The sequence below is a fragment of the Tachypleus tridentatus genome, chromosome 8, assembly GCF_004210375.1.
Source record: "Tachypleus tridentatus isolate NWPU-2018 chromosome 8, ASM421037v1, whole genome shotgun sequence".
Taxonomy (NCBI): domain Eukaryota; kingdom Metazoa; phylum Arthropoda; class Merostomata; order Xiphosura; family Limulidae; genus Tachypleus; species Tachypleus tridentatus.
The window spans coordinates 132,640,476-132,658,787 of record NC_134832.1 but is presented as its reverse complement, the minus strand read 5'-3'; the positions used below and the strand labels follow the sequence as shown (position 1 = coordinate 132,658,787).

Here is an 18,312-nt window from a genome sequence, read left to right as displayed (position 1 = left end):
TTTCTCGCTGTCAGTGACTTCATGACAAGTTATTTTCCTTTTATGATTCATTTGTAGCTGATTCTAGCAAATATATATGTAAAAAACATGATTTTAAAATTTTATGGCAGTTTGATTAAGTTAGCAACCAGGATCGGCAAGACCAAGTGGTTCAGGTACTCGACTCGTAATCCGAGGGTCTTGGGTTCAAATTCCCGTCACACCAAACATGCTCACTCTATCAGCCGTGGGATAGTTACAGTGTGACGATCAATCCCACTATTCGTTGGTAAAAGAGTAGCCCAAGAGTTGGCGGTGGGTGGTGATAACTACCTCCCTTCCCCTATTCATACTGCTAAATTAGGGACGGCTAGAGCAAATAGCCTTCGCGTAGCTTTGCACGAAATTCAAAACAAACCAAAACCAAGTTAGTAACCTATTCCATTAGCCCGTATTCAATGTTTGCGGATTGTTGACTCACATCTTTGTTCATAAGAACATATTTCATTTGTTATTTCTTTATTATGTGCGACAGGTATGTGTCACTAGTTGAAAGGTCTGATTAGAATTACGATGTTTATACATAAAAAATATATTGGGAACCACAGATTTAGCCAGAAAATTTTAAAATAAATGCTTTCAGTATTATTTATAACTTACGGTTTAAGAAAGGAAGAGTAATGAAATATTAGAAACTAATAGATCTAAAAGTTGTGAACTGCAAATGTGTTGTTCTTTTTCACCACGTTATTGTTAAATAGAAATTTGGAGAGCATAATACAGTTGATTTATAATTTAGTAAATAGTTTGACACAAGAGGGCGGCAGTATTTGCTGACTTAACGAAGACTTTCGTGCAAGGTTGTAAAGATATTCGCTGACTTGTCTAATATGTTCACATAGCCTTACAAGTGTAAGTTTACTACGTAGTTAGTGTTGGGTGTAACTGATTGTATAATAACTTGATATGCTGAAAATTGGGGTAAAAATTGTATTTCGGTCAGAGTACGTGTATGCAGCCCAATATTTGTTTCTTGATCCCTCAAGTTCAGGTTATATACAATCTTGAAAGAATGTTGAAATGATACTTAGTTTAAATTTAAATTATAGCTTTCTAGGCTGTAACATTGAATTTTTTTACTTATCTGCTTATGGTTTAAATGCCGACATTAATAATAATAATGGTATTAGTAGTAATATGATAAAGCTCATGCAGTTGTACTGCTAGTCGTAGCGGTGAAATGGAGGAGATACATAAGGTCTTTTTACGTTGTTAATTTTCAGAAAAATCTCATCAGGGCTCAGAAATAAACACTTGCCAATACTAGTCTGTGTATGTGTGTATAAATAAAGCGTATTTGCTTGCACCAGGAATATAATAGAAGTTATAATTAACTTTACAAGTTTGAAGAATTTGTTCACCTTTGCTAAATATAGGATTTTCATTTGTTCCACCAATAAAATTACAAACAAAACCAAAACTAAAAGTTGGAAAAATAAAATGTTTTGCATTTCAGACTTTTATATTATTATTTAGGTCTTAAGCTAAAGAAATTTTTCAGTTAATAATTTCTTTAGCTAAAATATTAGTAGTTTTTTAAAGTAACATATGGTATTTTGATCATTTATGTTTTTAGCATTAAGATAGCTTTTCCAATTTTTTCTGTGGTTATGATAGTCATCTGTTATACTAGTACTAATAGCTTCCTTAAAGTTGAAATTACATATTTTCATTCTAAGTACTAAATTAATAATTACTGTTTTCTATTATTCATTGATTTATAAATTATACTAAGCTATATGAGAGATGTGAAACTGAAAGTAGTGTATTCTTTTCTGTCTAATTTAACTAATAACATCCTAAGCTTCAATAAAATGTATCCCACTTGAGTTTCTGACCCACTGTACAAGTGGTTCAGAATTAAAACCCTCAAGCTAATATGACTGTAATCACAATACAGAGTTAGGATGTTATTAAATCTACTATTTAAAGCTTTAACCAAAGGCTATCAGCAAAGTGAATTCATGTTTGTTTTTCAAGGTTTATGTCTCTACAGAGGTGACAAGAGTCAAACCTTAAGCAGTTAACTTTGACTGTGACCATTGCAGGTAGTCCTTAAGTCTTTTACTTATAGAGTCTGGTCCTGGATAGTTGAAGTTATTATCAATAGTGATAATTAGAAAAATAATTTTGATCAGTTTATTATTTTCATGACATTAACTGATCTAATCATAATTTCTGTTAGTTAGTCATTTTACATGGCACTCGTTAAGATAATTGTTGCTCATAGGTAATTGATTATACCAAATTAATTGCACAACTTTTCTAATAAATAGACCTTTATTTACAATAAAACTTTTAAAGTAACTTAATATAACCAAAATTGCATTATATATAAACAGTTGAAATAGCTAAAGTTAAGAATTTTCTGGTAACTTGTTGATGTGACCTTTTTTTTTTTAAGTGAAATAAAATAGTGGAAAATTCAATTACTGTAAGGTATTAGAAAAGTAAGAATTCAATTACTGTAAGGTATTAGAAAAGTAAGAATTCAATTACTGTAAGGTATTTATTAGAAAAGTAAGAATTCAATTACTGTAAGGTATTAGAAAAGTAAGAATTCAATTACTGTAAGGTATTAGAAAAGTAAGAATTCAATTACTGTAAGGTATTTATTAGAAAAGTAAGAATTCAATTACTGTAAGGTATTTATTAGAAAAGTAAGAATTCAATTACTGTAAGGTATTAGAAAAGTAAGAATTCAATTACTGTAAGGTATTTATTAGAAAAGTAAGAATTCAATTACTGTAAGGTATTAGAAAAGTAAGAATTCAATTACTGTAAGGTATTAGAAAAGTAAGAATTCAATTACTGTAAGGTATTTATTAGAAAAGTAAGAATTCAATTACTGTAAGGTATTAGAAAAGTAAGAATTCAATTACTGTAAGGTATTAGAAAAGTAAGAACTCAATTACTGTAAGGTATTAGAAAAGTAAGAATGTGATCTTACATAAATTGAAAAATTATATGTTTAATATTTTAGAGAGTGATGACAGCCTTTTATTCATTTCCACAACAGTGCTTTGTTAGCTCAACATTACCAGGTTGTTGTGAGAGTAAAAGTCTACAGTGTATGTTGGAAAGCAGCACATAAACAATGTTCAGATTTTAGGAGAAACTCGCTTCATTAACTTATAATATTATAACATGTAGACAGCAATGTATTATTTTGTCCTTTGAGGCTATCCTTTAGAGAGAGAAAAAAATGTTAATGAATAGAACATTGATGTGGTGTTAGAAGGTAAAGGATTGTGAAGCTGTATTTTTCTTCTGTGGAAATATATGTCAGGTTTTTGGACCTTTATTGCTTATTTTTGCTGATGAAAATAGCTTCTTGGACTTCAATATCTTTAAATGTTCTGATCACTAAAGGTCTTTACAAAATATTAAAATTTGCTTACTTGAAAGAAAGAAAGAAAAAAAACAGAACTGTGGTTTGTTTCTAAATGCTATAAACTTTGCATTAAATTCTTTTGTTCACCCTTAAAGAAATTGAGGTGTTAATTTTTTGATAAACCAAGTGCCAAAACCAGTGTTATTCTGTAGTGACATACATTAATTGTATTCTCTCCTATCCTGTGGTTAATAGCCATTGTTTGTAGCTATTTTCAAAACTTGGCTTCATTAATAACTTTTTCAGGTTAGTTTCTCTAACTTTAAAAAAATGTAGTAATGAAGAATTGTAGTGATAAAGCCACTGAAAGAGGAAAAATCACATTAGAGATAAAATGTACTTATTTTCAATGGATGTTAGTTCTTTTACAAATATAAACGTGTGCTTCAACTCTACTATGAGCAGAAAAATTAAAAATACAAGTACAGTTTTTATGGGCTACAATTCAAAAAGCATTTGATCATGTAATGTTAACAATTGAAACTGGACTCAATCTGGTCTATGTTTCATGAATGATTATGAAGGGCTAAGTACTTAAATAAGCATACAAACTCTCACCAGACAGTGTCTCACCTAAATATTTTTTGTATAGTTGACCTTTATTTTTTACTACTTTTTTTGAAGACATCATGCATGTTTGTTTCAAAGTGAGAATATAATTAGGTAGGTAATTTGGTAATTATAGCTTGTATTTTTCAAGATGAGAAATCACACATTTTTGCAAAAAAATATTTGACACTTTGTTTCATAAAATTAGTGTATTGTTATAAATGGTTCTACTTCAATAAAACAATTGTCAAACATGTTTTTCAGTCAAATACAAGACTAAACTTTTCAACAAATGATTGGAAAATATAAAAGTCATTCTTATGCCAAAAGGTTTTTAACACAAAACAAAAGCTATGACAATTTAATTCATGTAAAGAAAAATTAGAGCAATTAAAACATTGTTCAGAAACTTCTTGAATATGTATAAAAATTAGAGAAATTTTTGTGGTTGACTTCATTTGATTACAACATTCAAGCCTTATAGTTATAATTTTTCAAAAAGTATGTATTTTATGAAGTATCAAATTAATGCCAAATTTTGCAAAAAATCTATGACTAGGAATGAAATATCAAAAGTTTGTTTTCAAGTTAGTCTAATCATGGAGGCAAGATTTTCTCTGGTGAGACATTGCCCTGGACCCAATGTGCAAACATCTGCCTAGTGATTCATTTACTGTAAGGAATCAGTAAAGTTAAGATGTATAAATAATTTAATTTTTATTATTTTATTAAAGAATGATGCCATATATAACTTTAATTTCGAATATTGAAATATTTGTATACATTTTTTTTACCCTTAAGCTTTTGTATGCTTTTATACCACCTAAACTTGATGTGAATTTTTTTTTTGGTATAAAGTGATATTTTGTTTTGATATATTTTTATAATTGTAGTGTGTGCTATGCAGTAGATAAAAATAAATATGCAAAACTACAGTTTATAACTGTTATTTTCCTATTGTTAAAGATAATGTATATTTGATAGTATTCAGTAACCAATATGTCTTGCATATGTTATATATTACTGATTTTTTTAGTTTTAGCAAGTATCACAAGATTCAGATGTTTTCAGTATTATTACTTATAATTTATTAAATCATAGATACAGATACTTGCTATTAAAAGATATCAGTTTTACATGTCATCAGTTTAAATATAAATACACAGTAAAATGTAGATCCACTTAAGGAATAAAAACATGCGAAGTCCTGGAACATTGAAAATTTTGACCTGGAAAAATCTCGAATTGTATTTCTCCCAATCATTGGAAACTTTACAAATTCTAAACTGCAAGTTGCACAAACCATAACATAACATTAAAAGACAAGGAAATATTTGCTTTATTTAGGTCATTCTAGCCACAACGTAAAAAAAAAATTCAAAGCAAGCATTTATCATTCAAATATTTATCAAATTTTCCCTTAAACTCCATTAAATTAACTGCATCTAAAAATAGTTAAAAGCAGGCAACCTATTTTAAAGGCCAACCACCCTTTTAGAAAAGTAAAGTTCTCGTCTGAAGATTACCATGCTAAAATTTGTATTTGTCTCTGTAGTCTTACCATTAAGAAAAAAAGATGAATTAACACTATCAGTTCTCTTAAAATCCCCTCTAACTTTTCGTTTTTCAAGATAAAACAAATTTGGAGATCTTAATCTATCCTTTTATGACTTTTTTTTATCCACATATCCTCTGAACCCTTTACAACAATCTCCTAAGGTAAGGAACACAAGACTGAACATAGAACTTCAAATATGGCCTAACCAAAAACCTATACAATAACATTATAACCAGTTTAGACTCATATTCAATATTTCTGTAGGTACAACTTAATTCTCTTTATCCAGCCACTAATGATGGCTTAAAAAATTGAAACCAGAACACCAAGATCTGTTTCTTCCGTAAATGTTATACTCAATTCAAATTGTCATATCCCATATATACTACCTTGTATTCATTATAATTGAAAGTCATCTGCCATTTATTAGCTGAACTTGTAAAATAATTCAAGATTTTTGTTGTTGTTGTTATTAAGTAGTAGTAGTCTCCTTACAACCAATAATACCCAACAGTTTAATGCCATCAGCAAATTTAAATAACCTGTTGAGCATTTCTTAATCTGTGTCAGTGACATAAAATGGCATGGGTCGTAACACTAAATCCTGAATTACCCCAATTATGAAATTAGTTTGACATAACTCCATTTGTAACAATCCTATGCAAACCATGAAGACATTTTTTTTTTTTAGTAATAGTAAAACTATTAGTATTTCAAAATGTGTTTGTACAAACATTGATTAGTTCAAGAAAGATTGTGTGTGCTTATAAATCTAATGCTATTAAATACCTTAATTTTTCACAGGTATATAAAATCAGTACTCAATACAAAACAAGCAATATTATAATGAGACCAAAATTCAAAATTATTTTTCCATTACCAGCCCTCATTATAGATAATGTCTGTGGCCAAAGCACCCAAATCTGTTATGGATTTAAAAACTCTAACAAAATCCTGATACTGATGTCAAATTTACCAGCAACTAAGGAGCAACTTAATTTTGAGTTGAGTGCTTGAACCAACAACATCTTGTCTCCTACTGCCAGTGGTGTAAATACAGTTACCTTTTGTATTTAGATATAACCATGAAGTAAGATTACACCATCTTAAAATCTTTCAGTGTAAAACTCTCAACCTTCTTAAAGTAAAAATAGATAATCCTATATTTCTACAAAACTTCAAACCTCCACCCTTTTTCTTTAATAATTAATGATGTTAAAGAGAACATAAAAACCCATACCTTAGTAATTCTTAAACCTTGTATAGATCTGATAAAACATACAAATGTATGATATAAAACTGTTTCATTGGATATTTCTTGGAAATGCATAATGTATATAGAGGTTCCTTACATCTCATAAGAGGACATTTGGTTAAGTATGACAGTAATTGCATTTTGCCATATTTCACTTAGTATGTAATGCAGCTACCATAAACAGTGGAAAAGCCTGGTACACGTATTGCATTTAAAATCAGTGTTGGTAGGATTCTGTGGTATCCTTGGTTAATCCTGTGAAAAAATGTATATATATTCAAGGATACCTTAAGAGTGTGGATTCACTGAATGGGATGTGATGTTTCCCAAGAGTAACTTCTTAATGCCATTATACAGAATGTAAAGGTTGAAGTTCAGTTTAAGTTTGAGAATCTTTAAATTCTAACACTTGCATATTATGTTATCCAACTCATTTTTATGGAACTTCTATTCCAGAGTAACCAGCAAAAAGAAAAAGGGTTTTTCTGAAAAGCAAAATTAATTCATAGTTATGATCATTCTTTAAACTTCTAAAATAATTACAAAGAAAAATCAATTGTGACAGAATTCAGTTAATTATGTAGAGGATTTTCAATAAGCTTGTCGTAAGTACCATGTATTACTAATTAAAGATCAAGATTCTGAAAATAATATACTGAATACTTAATTTTGTTTCTCATATTGTGACTGAATGAGAACTGGTGTTCTGAACAAACAAAAAAGTACAGGGTGTTTGGAAAGTCACTGTGCACTTGTATTTTTATTAACCAACAAAACTGCACAGTGACTTTCCGAACACTCTGTGTAATTAAAATTGTATGAGTGCTTCATTACTAGCAGTTGTAAAATCATTATCTGTGATGCTCATGCAAGTTGAAATGAATTTCTAGATTATTTTTATCTTTTTGTAAACTTGATTTTTAAAAAAATAACATTAAATTTTGTTGAGGATTTGTAGTATTTTTTGTTGGATTACTTGAGACTTATTTTGTACTGTTTTCCTACTAGAATGATAGTGTCTTTAGATGACCTTTTAACTGTTGGTAATGTAAGAGATAGTTTCATTAATTTCCTTGTTATCTAAGTATTGTTTCATTATTTAGATTCCCATAGCCACAGTTAAGTTTTTAAATGTTCAAATGTTTGGATGTTTTGTTTTTAATTAGAAGTTTTTAATTTTACTTCACTTTTATATTTTAGATTTTCATTAGTATTTTATTATTAGTTTGCATTGGTTTACATAATTTTATTATCAGTGATTTATTTTTTTTATATTTGTACCTTATTTCAATTTAGCTGTCAAACATGTATTGGTTGTCATTTGCAATGGATGGCTCAGAAGTTTGAGCTCCTTTTTAATTGCAAGTATATAGAGTACTTTATTACATTGGTATGTCTACAGACTTACAATGCTAAAAACTAGGTTTGAAACACCCATAGTGAGCAGAACAGATATCCCATTGTTTAACTTTGTGTTTAATTCCAAACAAATAACCTTATTGCATGGCTTCCCCCTTTCCAAAAGAGTGCAAATGAAAAAAGAAAATTTATGATAATAAAAACATCAATATACCATTGAATTCTGAACTACTATTGATGGTTTTAGGAGATGAATTGTTCAATTTTTGTTTATATATTGTTAAAATCTATAAATTAAGAAGATCATGTCTGTTTATTTATGGAAAGCTTTTTAAAACTCATTAAACTGTAAAAATAAAATTAGGGGTAAGAAAGTGTAAATGTCATCACCACTTGTGTAAAGGAGAAGTGAGTATAATGGTAACCTGTATTGTAAAAGGAAAGGTAATCTGGGTATATCTCTAAGAGCTCCATCTCGGACAGCAGTGTTTGAGTTAAGGTTTTATGTGCGAATTTCTTTATTGAGTTGCAGGCTCTTATTGTACCAATAGTATCACAATGTGGAGTTTTAATACTTGCTCCTAATACCCAGTATTTAAAAACATCACTAGATCTTTTTATTTAATTTTTATTACTTTTTTTAAGGTATCTTGAAAGTTTGTTTGCAGTTGTAGGTTTGTTTGTATGTTTCAAAGTGAGAACTTAATTATGTCAGGAAAATTATTTCAAAATAGTTTCTTTTCAAGTGAGAATCTAATTAGGTAGGTAATTTGGTAATTATACCTTGTGTTTTTCAAGATGAGAAATTACACATTGTTGCAAAAAATTCAGCACTTTGTTGCATAAAATTGGTGTCTGATCAGAAAGAAATGGATCTATTTCAATAAAACAATTGTGAAACACATTTTTCATTCGAATACAAGGGACTAAAATTTTTCTAAAATGTTTGGAAAATAAAAGACATGAAATAAACAGTTTTGTCTGAAAACAAAACAAAAACTATGATAAATCAATCCATGTAAAGAGAGACTTTGAGCATTTGCCCACAACTGAAATATCTTTCAAAGAAATGCTTGAATATTTATAAAAACTAAAGAAATTTTGGTGGCCAATTTAATTTAAATACTGCATCAAGTTTTATAATTTTTCACAACCCGTGCATCTTATGCTTTATCAACGTAATGCCAAATTTTGTGCAACAAAGTACCAAATATTTGCAAAACTGTGAATTTATGAATAGGAATGCAACAACAAAAGCTAATTTGTTTTGAAGAGAGAGTTGATTATAGAGATGAGACATTGTCTTGGATCCTACTTGCCACTATCACTAATTTCAAACTGCTGACTAGAGGGAAGGAAACTGACTGGCAGCATCTGCCAGCTTGTACTAGAGATTAGTATTAAGCCTATTATGTTACTTATGTTCTACCTTTAAATCTCTATATTTTTTAACACATTATTTATTCAGTCCTTTAGATGGGCTCTGTATTGAGTGAAACATCAGCAATGAATATGGAAGACAGTTGTTTGAAATACTATCATACACTTTTTGTTTATGAAAAATCTTATGGGATTGATTGAAGAGAGTAGTGTTAAACATAATAGGTCTAACACTAATGTCTCATGAGAAATATAATTATTAATCATCTTTGCCAGCTGAGAAAAATCATTTTCATCATAATACTTTGCTTGGAAGCATAAGAAAACTCGATGTTTATTTAATGAAACAATTATTTGGAAAAGCTAAGAAAACGTCACAAGTCTGGGTGTGATGAGCTTTGTCTACTAAAAATCATTGTAAGGAGTTGGAGAAATTTGTAAGAAGTTTCAAGAACACTACATGCCAAAAAATCGTGTCCTTTTTTTTAGCACCTTGACTTCATCTGACTGTCAAAAGGTTTCCAACATCTGTAAATCTTTTGAAATTTACAAGCAAAGTCATTGAAGATGGTTCATTAATTGTTAGGTATCATAGTTATATATATGTATGCTTTGATCAAGTTTTCTGGAGTAAATTTGACATGAATTTTCTCCCAAAAATTAAAGAATAGAAAACACTATTTAATTATTTGCAGTAGTAATAACAAAAAGATTTTCACAGATGTCTTTTTCTAGATTGAGGAAAGTTAACCTGTGTATGAATTGTGAAACACTTTATGGTAGATGGCATACAACTTATAATGTGTACAGTTTATGAACACTTTATTTTTTTATAGTAGATTGTTTTTGGATTTTTATATGTAGGTGCAGTACAGTTGGAAACTGTTTAACACTTGATCTTGAAAGAGGAAAGCTTTCCAGATGGTATTCATGTGCTTATGACAAAGCATCCTTATTTTGTCAAGCAAGTAAACACCATAAATATAATATGATTAGTTATGCAGCAACTTCAACCTTTGAAGAATTTTTAATTACAAATGTCTCTTTCTAACGAGGGTAAGTATTGAAATTATGTACTTAGGTTGTAATAATGTAAGTAGATCCTAGAACAGAGGTGATTAAACTAAAACCTGAGAGGTAAAAACAGGTGAAATGCCTATCAGTTCCAAAGGACTTTGTTTTGAGGTGTATATTTGGATTAGTGGTACTTTACTATAAATTTAGAACTTAAAATTGACAAAAATATTAAAAAAGGTTGGTCACCTGTGCTTAAATTGCATAACCATTCCATAATTGCTAAAAGTGTGTTTGTTGCTATAACTAATGTAAAAATGATTCAGTTATTTTAAGTTTGTGTAAATATTTCATTTTTTATTACAACAAAGTAAGTACAAAATACTAAAGTTTCCATCTAGATGTTGTCAGTGAAACTAAAGTGTAATTGCTGTCATTGTTCATGTGGTTTACAATTTAAGTTTAACCTGATAATCAACCTATCCACATGATGTATCCATAATTTTTGGTACATTTTAATTTATCTTGTAATGTTGAAAAATTATGCACTAGGTTATTTTTTTGTCACAGAATTAATATATGAAAATTATAGTGCTAAGCATATATTGAACATTTATTTAATATTGTGATAATAAGAAGGTTAAAAAAACTGGTAATACAGCAGCCTTTGTTACAGTCATTTACAGACGTATGATGTAAATTCATTAATGTACCATCTTCAAACTTATTCATTGTTACACACCTTGATAATGTTTTATTTTTTTATTTTCTTGTATGTGAAGGATGATATTAGTAGGTAAACTAAGTGACTCTTTCTGTTGTGTGTTTTTGCATATTTTCAGTGTAATAATTATGGAGAAGAAAATTACAATTGCATGATACCACCTGAATAAGTCTAACTTGTGAAACAAAAATCAACAAAAGTCTTGTCACTGTTTAAAAGTAATGCATCTTTACTAAATCAAATCTAATGTCTGTCAAACACAATGTTCTATATATTTTGAATATATATATTTTGTTTGTGAATATATGAAATAATTCAAAATAGGTAGACTTGGCCAACTGAAATATTTGAAATACATGTATACTTTAACCCTGTTGACAATCATGCTGTTAACATACTATGAATTCTAAACTCACTGTTAACTACTGCTGCAAATATCTGTACGTATATTAGAAATCTTACAACTACATTTGGAGGCCTTACTTAAATAGTCTGCCTATAGTGTACAGAGATCTAGTGGCTGCATTTTGTACTATTATTGATCAATGTATTTAGGTTTTTAATTTCATGTTACATATTGGTGTTACAGGTGGGTTTCATTTTCATGTGAATATTTAATTGAGGAACATTGCCCTTTAGCTCCTCACATTTTCTGATAAGTAGTTTAGATTTGCTGGTCTTTGTCATTGACTTAGTATTGGCTCTTACATGGATTATTTTGACTCTTTTGTTCATTTAGTCTCACACACTCAATCTGCTGCTCAGCTGACAGTATCTCTTGGATGGATCATCACAACTCCAATTCCCATTTAGTACCAACAATGTATATGATACATCTGGGCTTTTGGAATGCTAGAGTTCAAGAAACACTTCAGCCATCTCCTGTTGCATTGTAAGCTTTGGAATTCTATGCACCCTTTCTAATTAGGGGATGATGGCTTTACATTATATTGTCATTCCATTTGGGTGCATTGACATTAGACATTTCTAGTGAAGCCTTGATTCTTAGTGGGATTTGACTTCAGGTGCACTGTCACATAGCATGCCTTTATGCCATCAATCTCATGTTTAACAAGTTTTACTTTAATTAAGAGTACAAAAACAGGATCTCCCTTTCTTCCTTATCCTTTAGATAGATGCTTCCACTTTATTTGAAGAACTGTATTGGAGAATTGGCACCTGCTGGATGTAACAGCTTACATCAACATGTTTGAACTTTAGGCTGTGTAGTGTGATTGTCTTGAGTTTCTGACCTTTGTATATGTTTCCTATTCTGTTTTTATTCACACACAGCATTCTTGTAGAGTTAGTTTAGATTATCATCTAGAGCAACATTTTTTTATTGGAGCTTTTGCTTGTGTTTCTCTAGTTTATTGTGGAGTTGACCCTCCATTTTTTGGCAGATTGTTTGAATATTGTCTTTGCTACCTCAGTCAACCATCTTCTCTTTCTGCTTGTATTTAATTCTAGATCAAATTTCTCTGGTGGATGCCCTGAGTCAGTCTTCAGAAAACTTCCTTTGTTTGTCCTCCTCCCCATCTTCTTTCTTGAGTGTTTACCAAGATTGACAACTGAAGTTCAGAGTTCTTCTCGTTGCTCCATTTTGGTCAGCTCAACCATGATTTCTATTGTTAGATTCACTTTCTCATAGAGAAGCATTACAATTATAACCAGTGTAATATCTATGGCATCCTTGAATTTCCTCTTTTCACATTGATGTTCAATATCTATGGCTTCATGACTGACCAACTGTTTGATTCTTTGTCTGAAGATCTATTTCTCTTATCTGGCTATTTATAAATTTTATTGGGTTACCATCTGGGGTTGAAGCATTCTTCATAATATCTGTTCATCTTGTCAACATATTTGTTCTTTCCTTTTGTATTGTTTCATGATTGTGGTTTATTTCTTTATTCCATAGCTGGTTACAGAGTTGCCTTACTTGCAGTTCTCATACCTCAGAGACAATGAATCACCTTCTTGTCTGTTTTAAAAGACTTCTTCCAAGTCTTTCATGTTAAATGATCCCAAGGTCTTAAGCAGTTTTAAGTGAGATGGGTGTAGTTTTCTTTACTTTTTCCCATCAGAAACTTAGTGACTTGCTTGTTTTTCATCTTTATTTTTAACATTGGGCAGAACTTCTGCAATCTGTTTTCCTTGTGTTTCATGAATCACAAACTTTATTTTCTTGAAAAGCCATATACTTGTATCTTTCAACCTAAAATCTTGTGTTACTTTCTCTGTTTGATCCTCATTCTTACCAAGAGGAATATTTTTGTTCAGTAAGGTCTATTAATTGTTATCTTGCTTAACAAAAAGATTCAGAAGGGATTAGAAAAAGTTATTTTCTTATAAAACAAATCATGCTCCTCAGATCTTGCTCCAGCTACATTAACATATTGACTTGTCCATTTGATCCATCTTGTTTTGAAATGTTTATAAACACCAAAGTGAATTTTTAGGTTGTCTCATCATATTCACCATCTGATGATGTCTTTGACTTTCCATACACATAACTATTGAGAGGATATTCTGCAGACTTGCATGTGAATGAACATGAACACAACACTCTTACAATTTTATTTACATCTTGTTGTCTCTTCAATTTCAGATTTCTCTTTTCCTTAAGTTGTACCTCTTCAACTGAGATGGAATTCTTAGTAGCTTAGTTTTTGTTTCCTCTGTAGATTCCCCTTATGTCCACACCTTTATGCATGATAATCAAATTATAATTGTACTGCTTTGCATCACTTTTACAAAATTTCCTAGACATCTGATGCGAGTTGTCACTTCAAAAGCAGTCTCTCCCTTACAAAATGAGATTCCACATTTGAATGGGTTCATTTTCTAAGAACTCTGATTGTTCCATGTACCTTTGGGATTCAACAAGATAAATATTACCCTCTGTGATGGTGATCCATGAGAGGATGATAACATCTTAAAGTGGATTGAAGCTGCAATCTTGTGGCTGGTGTTTCTTTGGGTGGTACATTTTTCACTTCTACATGGATATTATTGTATGGCATTTCAAACATCATAAATAAAATGCTTGTTCTACATATATCGCATATCCCAACCAGGATTGGGAACACCTTACATACTTATTTTTTAACCTTATCTGTTGTTCTCATTGCACTGTTTGAGAACTGTTGAGCTTAACATTGAATCTACCTAGGTGCTCACTGAATAGGCTAATTTTGTAACTTGGCTGACCATTTCAGGTGAAGGTCACATTAGATCCAGGAACATATCCAGTAATTATTTACTACTAGTTTTCGCCTCTGAAAATCTTCCAATTCAAGTGCAGGTCAACACATTACTCTTATCCTGCATATCTAGTATTCTTATACCTGTAATCACATTTGAGAATGTGTGCAACTTCATGTGTAATTATAATATTGCACATCTCTTACTCTTTATATGTGTGTGTGTGTGATTTAAGTGGCATCTAGAGCAGTAAGGTATTCTGCTAAGATTAAAGCCTTATTTCTGAGTGAAAAAACTGATCCATTCTCCTATGAGATTGGTCTTTACCCATTTCTCTAATGAATTCAGTCTTCTGACCTTTGTCCTGTTTCTGGGTTTTCCTCAACTTCTGCTCAATTACTTCTTTTGTCATGGTCTGGGTTGTAACATTCCTGTCAATGGTCCAAACTTTTGGTAAACCAGTGGTCCTTATGATACTACAATTCCATTCTCCATATCAGTGTGTTTATTCTGGCTTTTAGGATTTCAGAAGTACATCTGTAGTATTGAAATGAATTTCAATGGGTACTTCTCTCTGAAATGAATTACTACACACCTCAACTTCATTTAAGAAATCTAGCTTTTGATGAAAGACTAGTCTTGTGTAAGTTATGCTGATGTATGGACAATAATGTGGGAGAATTGAGCATTCTGTGCAAGTTGATATATACTCTTCTCTGTGTTGGTAAATTCAGAAAATTGTCAGATGATGAGAGCAAACCCAACAAGGTTAATTCTAAAAGTGCAAAAAAATTAAATATGTAACCACAGTAACTTCAAGATCATAATTTATCTCAGATGAGTCTGATTTATTATGTTTTATACCTTACATATTATGATTTCAAACAGCCAGAAATCTTAATTTTAATTTAGAACTGAAGGTTGGTATATATCATTTATGATATTTTCCAACAAGATTTATACACAAATTTCTTAACACAAATATGTTTTAATATACAAATAATAATACAATTCATATTAATGGTTATTGCAAATAATGTTTTGCATACAAGAGTTTTACAAACAGTTCTAAGTCTTCTATCTGGTTTGGAACAGAATATTTTATAGATGGTTCATAATGAATGAATAATTCAATGTTGACATTGGTAGTTTACTTAACAGGTAAGATATCTCTGCTCACATGTCAGTTTTTCAACTAAATTTGTGATGTTTTCATAGAGAAATTAATGTTTGAAGTTGATTCTCTTAAGTTGGATGGTTTGTAATATTTGAAATCTATAAATGTTCTTTGTCAAATATCTAGTTTTCTGATTAATAAGCATTCATTATGATTATAACTTCCAAGGTTTATAGTATACTGACTACAGCAGACTAACAGTATTATAAAAACAGTCTCTTGGTGTGTTGATTTATAAAATTTTAGTTTGAGGTTCTCAAAAAGTTCAGTTGGTAATAGTATCTGAAGATATGCTAGTGCTTTTGTAAAATGTTGTTGAATCTTACACTCAAGAATCTTCTACAGATTTGGAGAACAGGTGGAACTTGTGCAATACAAATTTAACAGTATAAGTTGCATATATTTTTAAATGTATATGAAAATGAAACAGATATCAAAATATTAAACCTATTAAAATTTGTTGAAGCAATTTATACAACGTTATTTTGTTCTGAATGTTTTTGCTGTTTCTAAAGTTAGTTTTCATGTGTGAAAGATGTACAACTTAAATGCAGTATTGGGTTTTTTGATTTTTTGTATCTAATGCTTTATAGTCAACCATTATAGTGGTTCATAATAGGGATTGTACAGGAATTTGCTCAAAACTCTAAGACAAGATTTAGGCAAAAACTACCTTGAAACAATGCTCAAAGCCATCCTTTCCAATAGTTAAGGCTACCCAAACCCAAATATTGCTATTAAAGAAAATTAATTGATTTTATGATTATTAGACACAAAATTTTTTCCCCCCATTTGTTCACATTATTATTTGTTTGGGTATCTTACATCAAAACCTAGACAGATATACCATATGGAATGCTTTGAATATCAGTGACCTATTTAAAAGTCATTTATTTTTCATTGAAAGTTGATTTATATAGTTATAAATACATAAAAAATACAATATTGTTCTGAGCAGCTGGCTTTGTGCTCGATGCATATTAAATTTGTTCAGTTAGTAATTGAAAGACATGAAACTTTATTTCAAATTACATTTTAGGCATATTCATTTGGTTTGGTAGATCTGTTTTCCTACTAATAAAATTTTAATTCTGCTTAGTGTAAGTTGTCATACTCTATACATGTATTTGCCCATTGCAAAAAACAAGAAATAAAGTACTTACCCAGTCTCTTTTTTACTGTCAATTGCTATCAGCATATAGCCCTACTTTTTATACTAATGGTAGTAATGCACTAAATAATTATTTAATTAAATAATGTACCAAATAACATAGACTAAATGCGTGCATGAGTTAGACAGTTTCCACTAACTCTCAAAATGTTTTGGCTTTCTGGCTATGTGTCAAGAGTTGTTACAAATTTATCCAAGCTAGTCATTAAATTTCCCATAGGACCAATGATCACACTCTGAGCAAAATTGATAGGTCTTCATTCAATTCATTATAGGTAATATCTGTTAAATGTAAGAAAGAACTATGGATACCTTTTTGAGAGGGTTAAGCAGAATAACCTTGAATCAATTCAAAATGATTAAAGAAAACATGATAGCAGTATTTCAATTACTTGGATAGTTAAAATTAGAAACACTAATTTTGAGTTACTTATTTTCATAATATTATAATCAATTTAATTATATCAGTTAATTATTTTACATGACAACTAATTTATGCTTATAGTTCATTGGTTACATAGAGTTAATTGCAAAGCTTCAATAATCATTAGAATATGTTTTAAAGTGATTAATTCATGCAATGTTTTTTTTTAATTGTTCAGAGTTAAATGAAATAAAACCAAGAATGAGCCAGTGTTGAGTGTGGTGTTCTTGTATAAATGTATTTCTGTAGTATTCATTTTTTTCATTAGGTGTTCTTCAACAACCATGAGCAACTAAGATAGTGGAAATGTTTTAGGCACCCCTACTGTGTGGGGGAGCCAATTGCACTGAAGGACCATAACCTGGAGATTGAAATTCTAGAAGTTGTCCGTGTTGACCAGTGGTACAAGCTGTTGTGATTCACTTAGTTCATTGTACATGGTGTGATAAAGTTTTATAGCTGTTTGTTTATATACTTTGTTGGTGAAAAGAAAAAAAACAACTATTAGACAGATTTTGATATACAACAGATTTTTGTGACTGTGATAATTTAGCTAATCTATGTCAAATACTCACTGGTGGAGTAGAAACTTTTCTGGTGCTTTCAGTTGCTTTACTCTGTGATACTGAAAGGGATAATACCAAGAATGTGCCTTTTTCTGGATTGAACCTCAGTATTTCCATCATGAATCAGTACCAAGAAGTGAAACACGTACCTGATTGCGTATCAAGGTGTCGCTCTAACACACATGGAGCACAGCTTGTAGCAGCCACCATTAGAGGCACTACAGCAGAGGTGCAAGCGTACTACAGGTAATATTATTATAGTTCACTAAAATAATTTAACTTTTCACTCTTGAGAATATGATTACTAGCAGGATCATTTAGTTCTTGCCAATAAAAAATTGTAACACAGGCCAAACAAGTGATGTTAAGCATAATTTGAAGATTATAAAAAAATAAGTTATTTTTTATCTATAATGTAATATTAAGTTCTAATGTGTTTAATTGTTTAAACATTCTTCTTCCATTTGTCTTTTTTTTTTGGTATTTTTTTTTTTT

At 30.1% G+C, this 18,312-nt stretch overlaps 1 long non-coding RNA gene across 2 annotated transcripts; it reads left to right on the top strand.

Moving 5' to 3' along the window:
- Nucleotides 1-797: 797 nt before the first annotated feature.
- On the top strand, nt 798-18,081 carry LOC143223518 (uncharacterized). 2 transcript variants are annotated; one of them, XR_013012946.1, is made up of 3 exons: nt 798-891; nt 10,399-10,590; nt 17,520-18,081. It is a non-coding gene; the product is annotated as an uncharacterized LOC143223518 (long non-coding RNA). The 2 variants fall into 2 exon arrangements; XR_013012947.1 differs by lacking the exon at nt 798-891 and adding an exon at nt 894-1,030.
- Nucleotides 18,082-18,312: the final 231 nt, after the last annotated feature.